Here is an 11,033-nt window from a genome sequence, read left to right as displayed (position 1 = left end):
CCAACCGAGGCACACTGGCGCGGTTTATCACGTTTTGGAATGCAGACATACCAGTAGTCTTTCTCTTGCAAGACCTCAGTCTAATTGTGGGGAAAGTGACAAATAATATAATGCAACATCCTGACAGCTAGAAAATACATTAGCTGATTTATGGTGGAAAATAAATTCAATTTTGGACATACTCGATTATAAATAGAGTGGAGCTAGATACAATGGAATACCAAGGGTTGGGTGCTAGGAGCCTTGTGCCCCAGGTGCAGGCAATAAGGGTGTGCGTTAACTATAAAGAAGACAAAAACAATAGTGAACCTGACTACAGTGTGGCTTGCTTTAATTATCATTTATTTTCATACACCTTTCAAGAACTGCTTGGTGTTTATAACAATATCTAGATGTAATAGAAAAAGGTAAGTTTTCTTTTGGGAAAGGGACTTGGATTGAGAATACTTTTTATCTGAATTACTGAAATTTAAAAAAAATGAGAATGTATTCTTGTATTACTTGTATACTTGAAGAAAATTTTATAGAATAAAAATGATTACAGGGACATGGGCCTTCTGCAGCACTTGGAAGTCAGGAAGATACCTAACCTTGTTTTCTCTCTATAAGAATGTGGCTTTGCTGACACCAAGTCTGACTCAAGAGCTAGGGGTCAGCCCTAACCGGTTTGGCTCAGTGGATAGAGCGTCAGCCTGCGGACTGAAAGGTCCCAGGTTCGATTCCGGTCAAGGGCATGTACCTTGGTTGTGGGCACATCCCCAGTAGGAGGTGTGCAGGAAGCAGCTGATCAATGTGTCTCTCATCGATGTTTCTAACTCTCTATCCCTCTCTCTTCCTCTCTGTAAAAAAATCAATAAAATATATTTTTTAAAAAGAGCTAGGGGTCAGATATTTCAAAACAAATTGTTTTATCTAAATTCTTACAGAATGGTGGTTCAAACCTGAATATAGCAAGGTAGTGGCAATAATTGGGTTTCTTTTTCACTTTTCACCTTCTCCCGGATTTTTCAGACTATTAGTGGCAGCAGTGTCCTCTAGAGGGAACTTGGGCTGGGAAAAGCCATGAAAGGTCATTTGCTCTGGTGAAGTGGGTCATTTCTTTTCTTGCTCTAGGTGGCTGCCTCCCCCATTAAGCTAAATCACTACAGCAAGTATTTATAGCAGGCTCTTCCCACTGATGGATTACTAAATGTGCAACACTGCAGCTATATTTAAATTGCATTTGTTTTCATAAGCTATGTAAACATTCCTTCAAAATCAGCTACAGGCCTAGAAAACTGAAAGTTGTTTCCAGTTAACTCAGAAGAGCTGAGTAATGAAAAAGGCTGAAATTCTAGCTGGGTAATGTTGAGCAAATTACTTAACCTCCCTGGCCCTTTTCCTCCCTTCTAAAAAGGAGCACATTAATCCATCAGTGATGCAGTATCGAAGGAGACAACAGATGTGAAAGCCCTGTAGAAATATTAGGGGATACCATAGATGTTTTTATCTCCCCCAATATTCCTATATTGAGACCTACCCCCCTATGTGATAGTATGAAGAGGGGGGCCTTTGGGAGATGATTATGTCAAGAGGGTGCCTTAGAGAGCTCCTTTGCCCTTCCACCATGTGAGAAGAACACAGCAGCCTACAGCCAGGAAGCCAGCCCTCACCAAACACCAAATCTTACCAGCTTCTTTTTTTTAAATTTTTAATTAAATCTTTATTGTTCAGATTACATTTGTTCCTCTTTCCCCCCCCCATAACTCCCCTCCTCCCAGTTCTCGCCCCACCCTCCGCCCTCACTCCCCACCCACTGTCCTCATCCATAGGTGCCCGATTTTTGTCCAGTCTCTTCCCGCATCTCCCACTCCCCTTTCCCCCCCAAGAATAGTCAGTCCCTTCCCTTTCTATGTCCCTGATTCATTATAATCACCAGTTCATTCTGTACATCAGATTATTTATTCACTTGATTCTTAGATTCACTTGTTGATAGATGCATGTTTGTTGTTCATAATTTGTATCTTTACCTTTTTCTTCTTCTTCCTTTTCTTAAAGGATACCTTTCAGCATTTCATATAATACTGGTTTAGTGGTGATGAACTCCTTTAGCTTTTCCTTATCTGTGAAGCTCTTTATCTGACCTTCAATTCTGAATGATAGCTTTGCTGGATAAAGTAATCTTGGTTGTAGGTTCTTGGCGTTCATCACTTTGAATATTTCTTGCCATTCCCTTCTGGCCTGCAAAGTTTCTGTTGAGAAATCAGCTGACAGTAGTATGGGTACTCCCTTGTAGGTAATTGACTTTCTTTCTCTTGCTGCTTTTAAGAGTCTCTCTTTGTCTTTTGCTCTTGGCATTTTAATTATGATGTGTCTTGGTGTGGTCCTCTTTGGATTCCTTTTGTTTGGGGTTCTCTGTGCTTCTTGGACCTGTAAGTCCATTTCTTTCACCAGGTGGGGGAAGTTTTCTGTCATTATTTCTTCAAATAGGTTTTCAATATCTTGCTCTCTCTCATCTTCTGGCACCCCTATAATTCTGATATTAGTGTGCTTGAAGCTGTCCCAGAGGCTCCTTACACTATCTTCGTATTTTCGGATTCTTTTTTCATTTTGCTTTTCCAGTTGGGTGTTTTTTGCTTCTTCGCATTTCAAATCTTTGACTTGATTCTTGCGCTCCTCTGGTCTGCTGTTGGGTGTCTGTATAATATTCTTTATTTCAGTCAGTGAATGCTTAATTTCTAGTTGGTTCTTTATCACAACATCGAGGGTCTCATTAGTTTTCTTGAGGCTCTCATCAAGTTTATCGGCAGCTTCTAGCACATTATTGAAAGCCCTCAAAATTGCATTTTTTAGCTCTGTATCCTCCATTTCTGTCATGTTTTTTTGTCTCCGCATTTTTTATGCTTTCTTGGTGCACCCCCTAGTGGTCTTTGTGCGCAGTCTTGTTCTAGTTAAGCCTTGATTGTTGTAGTTAATACTAGAGGGATTTGACCACCAGGCCGACTGGCTGTGAGAATCAGCTGTGTTTGCCGTGGGAAAACTTCTGTCCTCTGGAGAGGTGCTAATCTAGCCTTTGCCTGAGGCTATCCGGCAAATGGCTCTGCGCAGGGCTTGGGCGGGGCGGGTCGCAGGGGATCAACAGGGCGGGTGGAGGGAGCAGTTATGGCTGCTCTCAGTCTCGTTCCCAGAGGCTCTGCTTCTCAGAACCCCAGCAACCGCTGCAAACCTCGGAGAGAAAGCTGCCCTCACGTTCCGACTGATGCCAGACAATCCCGCTTCTCCTGTTTGAGTCTGAGTCCCTAGAGACTCGCCTGGATCTGGAGCTCAGAGTCTGAGACTCCCTCCTGATTGAAAACGACAACCGCGCCCTCAGCCACCAGCCCGCTCTGCGCGCGCACCTCCGCACCTTTGTATTTTCCACACTGTGCCTCCTCTGAGCCTCAGTATGCTGTTCTCTCTCCTTCTAGTTGAAGAATCTCTCTGCAGCCAGCTTTCCTGTGGTTCTGGGTGATGTCCGTTCCGCTTTTAGTTGTATTTTTGAAGTGGTTGTTTGCGGCAGCAATCTCTGGTGTTTACCTATGCCGCCATCTTGGTTCCTCTCTCTTACCAGCTTCTTGATCTTGGCCTTCATAGTCTCAATACCGTGAAAAATTAATTTGTTGTTTATAAGCCACACAGTATATGGCATTCTGTAATAACAGCACAAATGGAGTAAGACGGGAAGAGCTATAGAAATTGAGATTGTGCAGTTTTCACATGCAAGCTATGGTGGCCACTGTAATAGACTATGCACACATTTCCCCTTATTTACTAACAAGTCTGATTTTTGCCTGGGAAGGCATCAAATGGCAGTTCTGACCAATGAAGTTGAGGGTTTCTGGGAAAACTCCTACTTTCTTGATGTAAGCATTATTCCGTTTCCTTTTTGCCTTTTAATCATCCTCTCTTCTTTCTGCCTGACACCTGGACAAGAGGATGGAGGTGGAGCAGCGATCTTGCATCTTGTGGCAACAGGCATCAAGATAGGCTTACATGCTAAGAATGATGGAATGAAAATACAAGCCTAGGTTGACTACACTGACTTCCTTTTTGTGTGAGTTAAATAAGTCCCGTTTGGTTACAGTCTCTTTTGGGTACCTGTTAGTTACATCAAACTTATTAATATACAGGGGTGGGCAAAATTAGGTATTGTGTAAGTACCCACTTTTGTTCGTTAAATTACCAGCCATCATCACCTAAAAGATAAATGATATGAAATAATAATGATAAACCTACTTTTGCCATCCCCTGAATATATAAACCAATACCCAAAGTATATTTTTCTTTTTAAATCCCCTTCAGGAAAATGACTAAACCATAATGTTGCTTGCTTCTGCAGCACATAGACTGAAGTTGGAACAATATAGAGATTAGCGTGGTTCCTGCACAAGGATGATACACAGGTGCGTGAAGAGTTCCATATTAAAAAACAAACAAACCTATAATGCACAGTGTCTCATATTTCAAGTTATGTATGATATACAATACTATAAAATATGCAAATTCATAATGTTACTGAACAAGCATGTATTGGAGCCTTCTTCATATAGTATTTGCAATATACTTCCTTAAGATAAATTATGAATACATTTTTTAAAAGATGAGAGGTGGGAAAAAGGGCAAATAGCTCTGTGCAGCATTCTTAGTTCTCCATCTGCTACTGGATTACCATAAAGGACTGTCCGCATTATCATAAAGGACTGTCCAATGGGTATAGTATACGAAAAAGGTAAGCAATGATAGATCACATTTATCAAATGCTTTACTCTGTACTAGGCACCATTCTAAACATTTTATGTGAAATGAATTCATTTGACCCTAAAAACTACCCTATGATGCAGGCTCTTTTTATTTATTTTATATCTCTTTATTGATTTCAGAGAGGAAGGGAGAGGGGAGAGAGAAAAACATCAATGATGACAGAATCATTGATTGGCTGTCTCCTGCACGCCCCTTATTGGGGATTGAGCCCGCAGTCCAGGCATGTGCCCTTGGCTGGAATCAAACCTGGGACCCTTCAGTCCGCAGGCTGACGCTCTATCCACTGAGCCAAGCCAGCTAGGGCTGATGCAGGCTCTTTTATCACTCCCCCAAAAGAAACAAAAAATAACCAATTCACAGTAACAATTTCAATTTTTAGTACATTCTATTAAAATAGCATGGTTACTGAAAATATAACTGGTCCTCTCACTGGCAGCAAGATTTTAAATTATACAGCCTATTTTTATTTAGAAGCCCCCAGGTTCAAACTGACTATATAAAACCAAGGGGAAAAAATTTCTGGCAATGCTTACTGATGAAGAAATGTGCAGCAAGAACTCAAGTACTCAACCTCATGAGATAATACCTTGGGTCAGCTGTACTTTGTCATTACTAAAACAGGACAGAGTAGGCACACAATCGAGTGCATCAGTAGTAAGATATGCATAGATGAAAGTGAGAAAGTATTTACTTGGCTGACAATGCAAGTAATATGAAAGTGGCTGATTCATATTTCCCAGTCCATGGTCTAAACTTATTTTTCAGGGACACCTTCGTCTTGGACAAGAAAAAGAGTGCCATCAAAATAGTGACAATGTCTTGTAGAAACTCATATGGTTGAGGTGTTTTTAGTTTATTGAAAAACAAAGCTCTTCAACAGTTATTAGCAGAAAAACTTAAAGTATCCTGAAGTGTAAGGAATATTGAATGTGATTAAAATGTGTTTTAGTTTCAACTAAAACCTCCTTAAAGATTTGAATGACAATAAAGCAATCAGAATCAGATTGCACTGTTATACATTCCTTAACCTTATGGCTCAGATAAAATAGTTTGTAAAAATGGTACATTTCTGTTTTTAAATATAGAAGTCAAAGTGAAGTAATTCATTAAGAGAAAAAACATTTTTTGGCAATGCTTTCATGATGTATATGGTACTGTTACTCCATTTTGATTGTTTTTTTTTTTTTTTTTAAAAAGGCAACACAACTAGAACAAGATATTTTCAACTGCTAAAGGACCCAAACTGGATGAATTGATATAAGGCAATGTGACAGGTAGCTCTTAACAAGTATAACAGAAATTATATATACACATAAGTGTTGTTCCTTTCAAAATAATCAACCCCTGAGTTACAAAGTTATATATAAAGAATATATAGCCCTAGTCGGTTTGGCTCAGGTGGTAGAGCGTTGACCTGCAGACCAAAGGGTCTCAGGTTCGATTCCAGTCAAGGGCATGTATCTCAGTTGCAGGCTCCTCCCTGGCCTGGGCCCTGGTTGGGGCGCGTGCAGGAGGCAACCAATTGATGTGTTTCTCTCACATCGATATTTATCTCTGCCTTTCCCTCTCCCACTTTTTCTGAAAATCAATGGAAAAATACTCTCAGGTGAGGAATTAAAGAAAAATGAATATATAAATAGTGATATTTACATGTAACTTATTTACTGAACATATTTTTCTAGAAATATAATTTTTTAGTCTCTTTCTCTAAAAGATGTAAAAGTAAAATTGTTATAATCAGGATTATAGAGTTGATAAAAATCTCTTTATAAAGACATAGGTAATCATCAACTCAATTTCTGATCAAGAATCTACATTTGATATAAGCATAACCAATGGACGCAGACAACAGGGGGTGAGGGTGAGGGCATGATTGGGGGTGTGGGGGGGGACAATGAGGGGATAAGGACACATATGTAATACCTTACTCAATAAAGAAAAAAAAAAGAATCTACATTTGTTTTTTAAGGCCAAACTGGCTTTCTCCGATACTTAGCACATTCCTAGATAAGCCTTTCTCCTTTGGGTTCCATGCTAACAAGCTCAAAGAACGAAAACACTTCAAGATTAAACAAAATTACCAGGAAGGCAAATCTGTTATTCAATGTACATTACAAACTGTGAAGAACTTTTTAAGAATTTGCCCTTGTTGTCACCACTCTCCCCCTCCAATAGTTGCTTGCATATTGTGTATTCAATGGTGAAAGCAGAATCCTACTAAAAGCTTACCAAATTTATACCTACACATCACATTCTGAACCTTAGCTCAAATAAATGCCTGGTCATGTAATTTTTTTAAAAGCTAGGAATAAATGGGTTCTATTTCACAATGAAGTCTCATAACAAGTAGAACCTCAGGAATTCTCAAAAACACCAGTGAGCACACTGGCTAGCAGTTCAGGGAGTCATCTTTTTGATGGTTTGAGAATCACCTGGAAATTCAGCAGATATTGGTGATGTTGGTAAGGGTAATTTCAATGACATGTTGAGGACAGACACGACATGCTAATGAAGAGGAAAACAGTAACTGTTCTCCTCTTTCCAGAAGTTTAAGAAAACTCAGAGGAAATTTGTTTTAAAAGGAAGATATGCTTGTTTTGCTGAGGTTGAGAGAGAGTGTGAAGGGTGAGCTGGGTAAATGAGAGTGGCCTGAGGACATGGGAGATGGTGAAAGATGGAGAACAGATCTTTGGTGGGGTTAGCCGCTGAGATGAACATCTTCCATTGTGACCAAAAGGAAGGAGGCAAAGAGAGAATTCTGGTGATAGGATAGAAGGTGTTGAGATAGTGGAATAAAGGAGTTGGGAGTCATGAGAGAGAACCTGGAGAAAAAGGGAGGGAAAAAATCCTAGGAGCAAAATGAATGATTGGTGAATAGCATCAAGAGCCCAGCTGAGAACTGAGAAATAATCAATGTGTAAATGAGTTAGTACTTTAGTGCAGTGCCAGTGCTATACTAGTGTTGTTACAGAAACATCATTAATCGGGTATTCATTAGACATCTGTAAAAAAAAATCTTTGTGAGTTAAAAACAAAAGAAAAAATATACAAGTTGAGACTGGGGGAAAAAACACTTGAAAAAATGACCTATTACGGCTTGAATGTTTACATCTTCCAAAATTTTTATGTTGAAGTCCTGTATTGGGATTTGAAGATGGAGCCTTTGGGCAGTAATTAGCATTAGATGAGGTCATGGGGGGGGGGGGTGCCTCACAATTGGTTACTATCCTTAGGAGACACTAGAGATTGCTCTCTCCCTATGTGTTCATATAATGAGGGGGTCCTCTAAACACACAGCAAGGTTGCAGCCTATACACACCAAGATGCTTCAGAATAAAACCTACCTTGCTGGCATCTTGACCTGGGACTTGAGCCCCTGAACTATGAGAAATAAATTTGTTGATTAAACGACTTGGCCTGTGGTATTTTGTTATGGCAGCCTGAACTAACCAAGAAAAAACTCTTACAATAAATACCTCAGGAAAGATACTGAATTTGTGAATACGAACAGAAGGCTGTAAAAAGGAAGATCAGAAAACAAGAATGAGCTTTTGAAAATTAAAAATGTGATGCTTGCCCTGGCCGGTTTGGCTCAGTGGACAGAGCGTCAGCCTGCGGACTGAAGGATCCCGGGTTCGATTCCTGCCAAGGGCACTTGCCCGGGTTGCAGGCTCGATCTCCAGTAGGGGGCGTGCAGGAGGCAACCAATCAATGATTCTCTCTCATCATTGATATTTCTAACTCTTTCCCTCTCCCTTCCGCTCTGAAATCAATAAAAAGATATATTTAAAAAAAATGTGATGCTTGACATACGTTCAAAAAAAGGATCAGAGGTCAAATCAAGAAAACTCTCTCAGTAGTGATGAAATTCCACTCCATTGGTCCGTGTTTCTGAATCAGATGATTTTCCTGGGTGAAAAAAAAAAGAAAAAACGAAATTCTCCCAGAAAATTAAAAACAAAAGGCAAAGAGATGGTAAGCAGGAGAGAAAGATAAGAAAGACAGAAGATTAATGCTGGAATTCCAGGAAGAAATACTAGGGGGGTTGAGGGGGAGAGTGTGGTGATTATTAAATAATACAAGAATTGCCCAGAACTGAAGGAAATGAGTCTGTGACTAAGACAGCCTACCAAATGCCCAAAGCTAATTAAAACATATGCACCTTCACCAAGGCACTTCATGGTAAAAACTTAGAACAAAATCTCCTGAAGCAGAAAAATGGGTTACATACAAAGATGTTATCAGAAATGGCAGGTTAAAAGAAGTGGTAACTTCAAAATTCTCAAGGAAGATGATTTACAACCTAAAATCCTGTAGTATCGGTTAAATATGAAACATTTTCTTAAAAATCTTACCTATATGTATCCTTTCTCAGAAAGCTAGTCAAAGAAGTACTTCTCCAAAATAAGGGAACAAGCCAAGCAATTAGAGATGGTGGTCAGGAAACAAAGGACTCAAGGAGAAGAGTGAAGCTGAGTTTCAGATGCCAGAGGGGCAAAAGGCCTGGAGAGCAGCAATCCAGCCTACAGCCCCAGTCAAGTTCCAGGAAAGGAGGAGGTGCACTATCTGAGACTGTTTAGAAAATAGTCTTCAGAGTGCTTTTGTAATTTTGTGATGATTTTGGGAAAACTTAGTGATAGAAACATAGAAATTTTCAAAGTAAACAAAAAGACAAGAAAAGCAAATTGTGAAAGAAATGACATGTAATGGTGAACAAAACACCTACATAGTCATAAGGTAAAAACTATAATTGAATTAAAAATGACCATATCGCCCTGACCGGTTTGGCTCAGTGGATAGAGCGTCAGACTAGACTGAAAGGTCCCAGGTTCGATTCCGGTCAAGGGCATGTACCTTGGTTGCAGGCACATCCCCAGTAGGAGGTGTGCAGGAGGCAGCTGATGGATGTTTCTCTCTTGTTGATGTTTCTAACTCTATCCCTCTCTCTCTCCCTTCCTCTCTGTAAAAAAATCAATAAAATATATGTTTTTAAAAATGACCGTATCTCTTGTCAGCCCAGAGTGGCTTAGTAGTTGAGCATTGATCCATGAACCAGGAGGTCACAGTTTGATTCCAGGTCAGGGCACATGCCCAGGTTGAGGGCTTGATCCCATGTGGAGTGTGTAGGAGGCAGCCAATCAATGATTCTCTCTCATCATTGATATTTCTCTCTCTCCCTTCCTCTCTGAAATCAATAAAAATATATTTTAAAAGAAATTAACAAAAATTGCCATCTCTCACAAATGAGAGACTAAAGAGTAGAAATGGGAGAATGGGATGGTATGATAGCACCCAAATTCTCAACTGTCATAACTAAAGTAAAATTTAGAAATGTCAAGAAATACATGTAGCCCTGACCGGTTTGGCTCAGTGGATAGAGTGTCGGCCTGCGGACTGAAAGGTCCCGGGTTCGATTCCGGTCAAGGGCATGTACCTAGGTTGCAGGCACATCCCTAGTAGGGGGTGTGCAGGAGGCAGCTAATCGATGTTTCTCTCTCATCGATGTTTCTAACTCTCTATCCCTCTCCCTTCCTCTCTGTAAAAAATCAATAAAATATATTAAAAAAATACATGTATAAGTATTATAACTTAAAAAGGTGAAGATTGCCTGGTCGATATTGCTCAGTGGTTGAGCACCAACCCATGAATCAGGAGATCAGGGTTTGATTCCCAGTCAGGGTACATGTCTTTGGTTGCAGGCAGTTTTCTCTTATTTATTTCTCTCCCTCTTTCTGAAATCAATAAAATTTTTTTTTAAAAGGTGAAGATTAATGCATGCTAAAAACAGCTCAAATTTAAAAAGAACTGCTTCTGCGGAGGACTTGGCAGTGGGGAAGTTTAAAGCGTGGAACTAACACTGTTTATTACAAGTCCTTTAAGATTAGTATTCATTTTTTAAAGGATTAAAACAATTTTTTTTATTGCTTTTTAGAGAGAGGGAGAGGAAAAAAGAGAAACACTGATGTGAGAGTGAAACATTGATCGGCTGCCTCCTACACACCTCTGACCAGGGATCAAGTGGTAACCTGACCAGGAATCAAACCCACCACCTTTTGGTGCACGGGGCAGCACCCAGACAACTGAGCCACACCAGCCAGGGCGGATTAGTATTAATTTTTAATCTATGTACATTACTTTGTTAAAAACCTAAACTAACTAAGCCTAAAAAGACCTTTCTGTTTATTGTTCTACTCTTCCTGCTCTTTCAAAGATAAAAGTTGTTAAATAATTTAGCATAAAAAAATAATTTCCTA

General features: G+C 39.8%; 1 long non-coding RNA gene and 1 pseudogene across 1 annotated transcript; both read left to right on the top strand.

The window, feature by feature from the left end:
• Positions 1-4,058: 4,058 nt before the first annotated feature.
• On the top strand, positions 4,059-6,217 carry LOC106696389. Its single transcript, XR_001347319.2, has 3 exons — positions 4,059-4,072; positions 4,358-4,421; positions 5,977-6,217. It is a non-coding gene; the product is annotated as an uncharacterized LOC106696389 (long non-coding RNA).
• Positions 4,346-4,445, top strand: LOC111825131 (annotated as a pseudogene).
• Positions 6,218-11,033: the final 4,816 nt, after the last annotated feature.

Source organism: Myotis lucifugus, unplaced genomic scaffold (assembly GCF_000147115.1).
Source record: "Myotis lucifugus unplaced genomic scaffold, Myoluc2.0 scaffold_14, whole genome shotgun sequence".
NCBI lineage: Eukaryota > Metazoa > Chordata > Mammalia > Chiroptera > Vespertilionidae > Myotis > Myotis lucifugus.
This window is presented reverse-complemented; position numbering and strand designations above follow the sequence as displayed.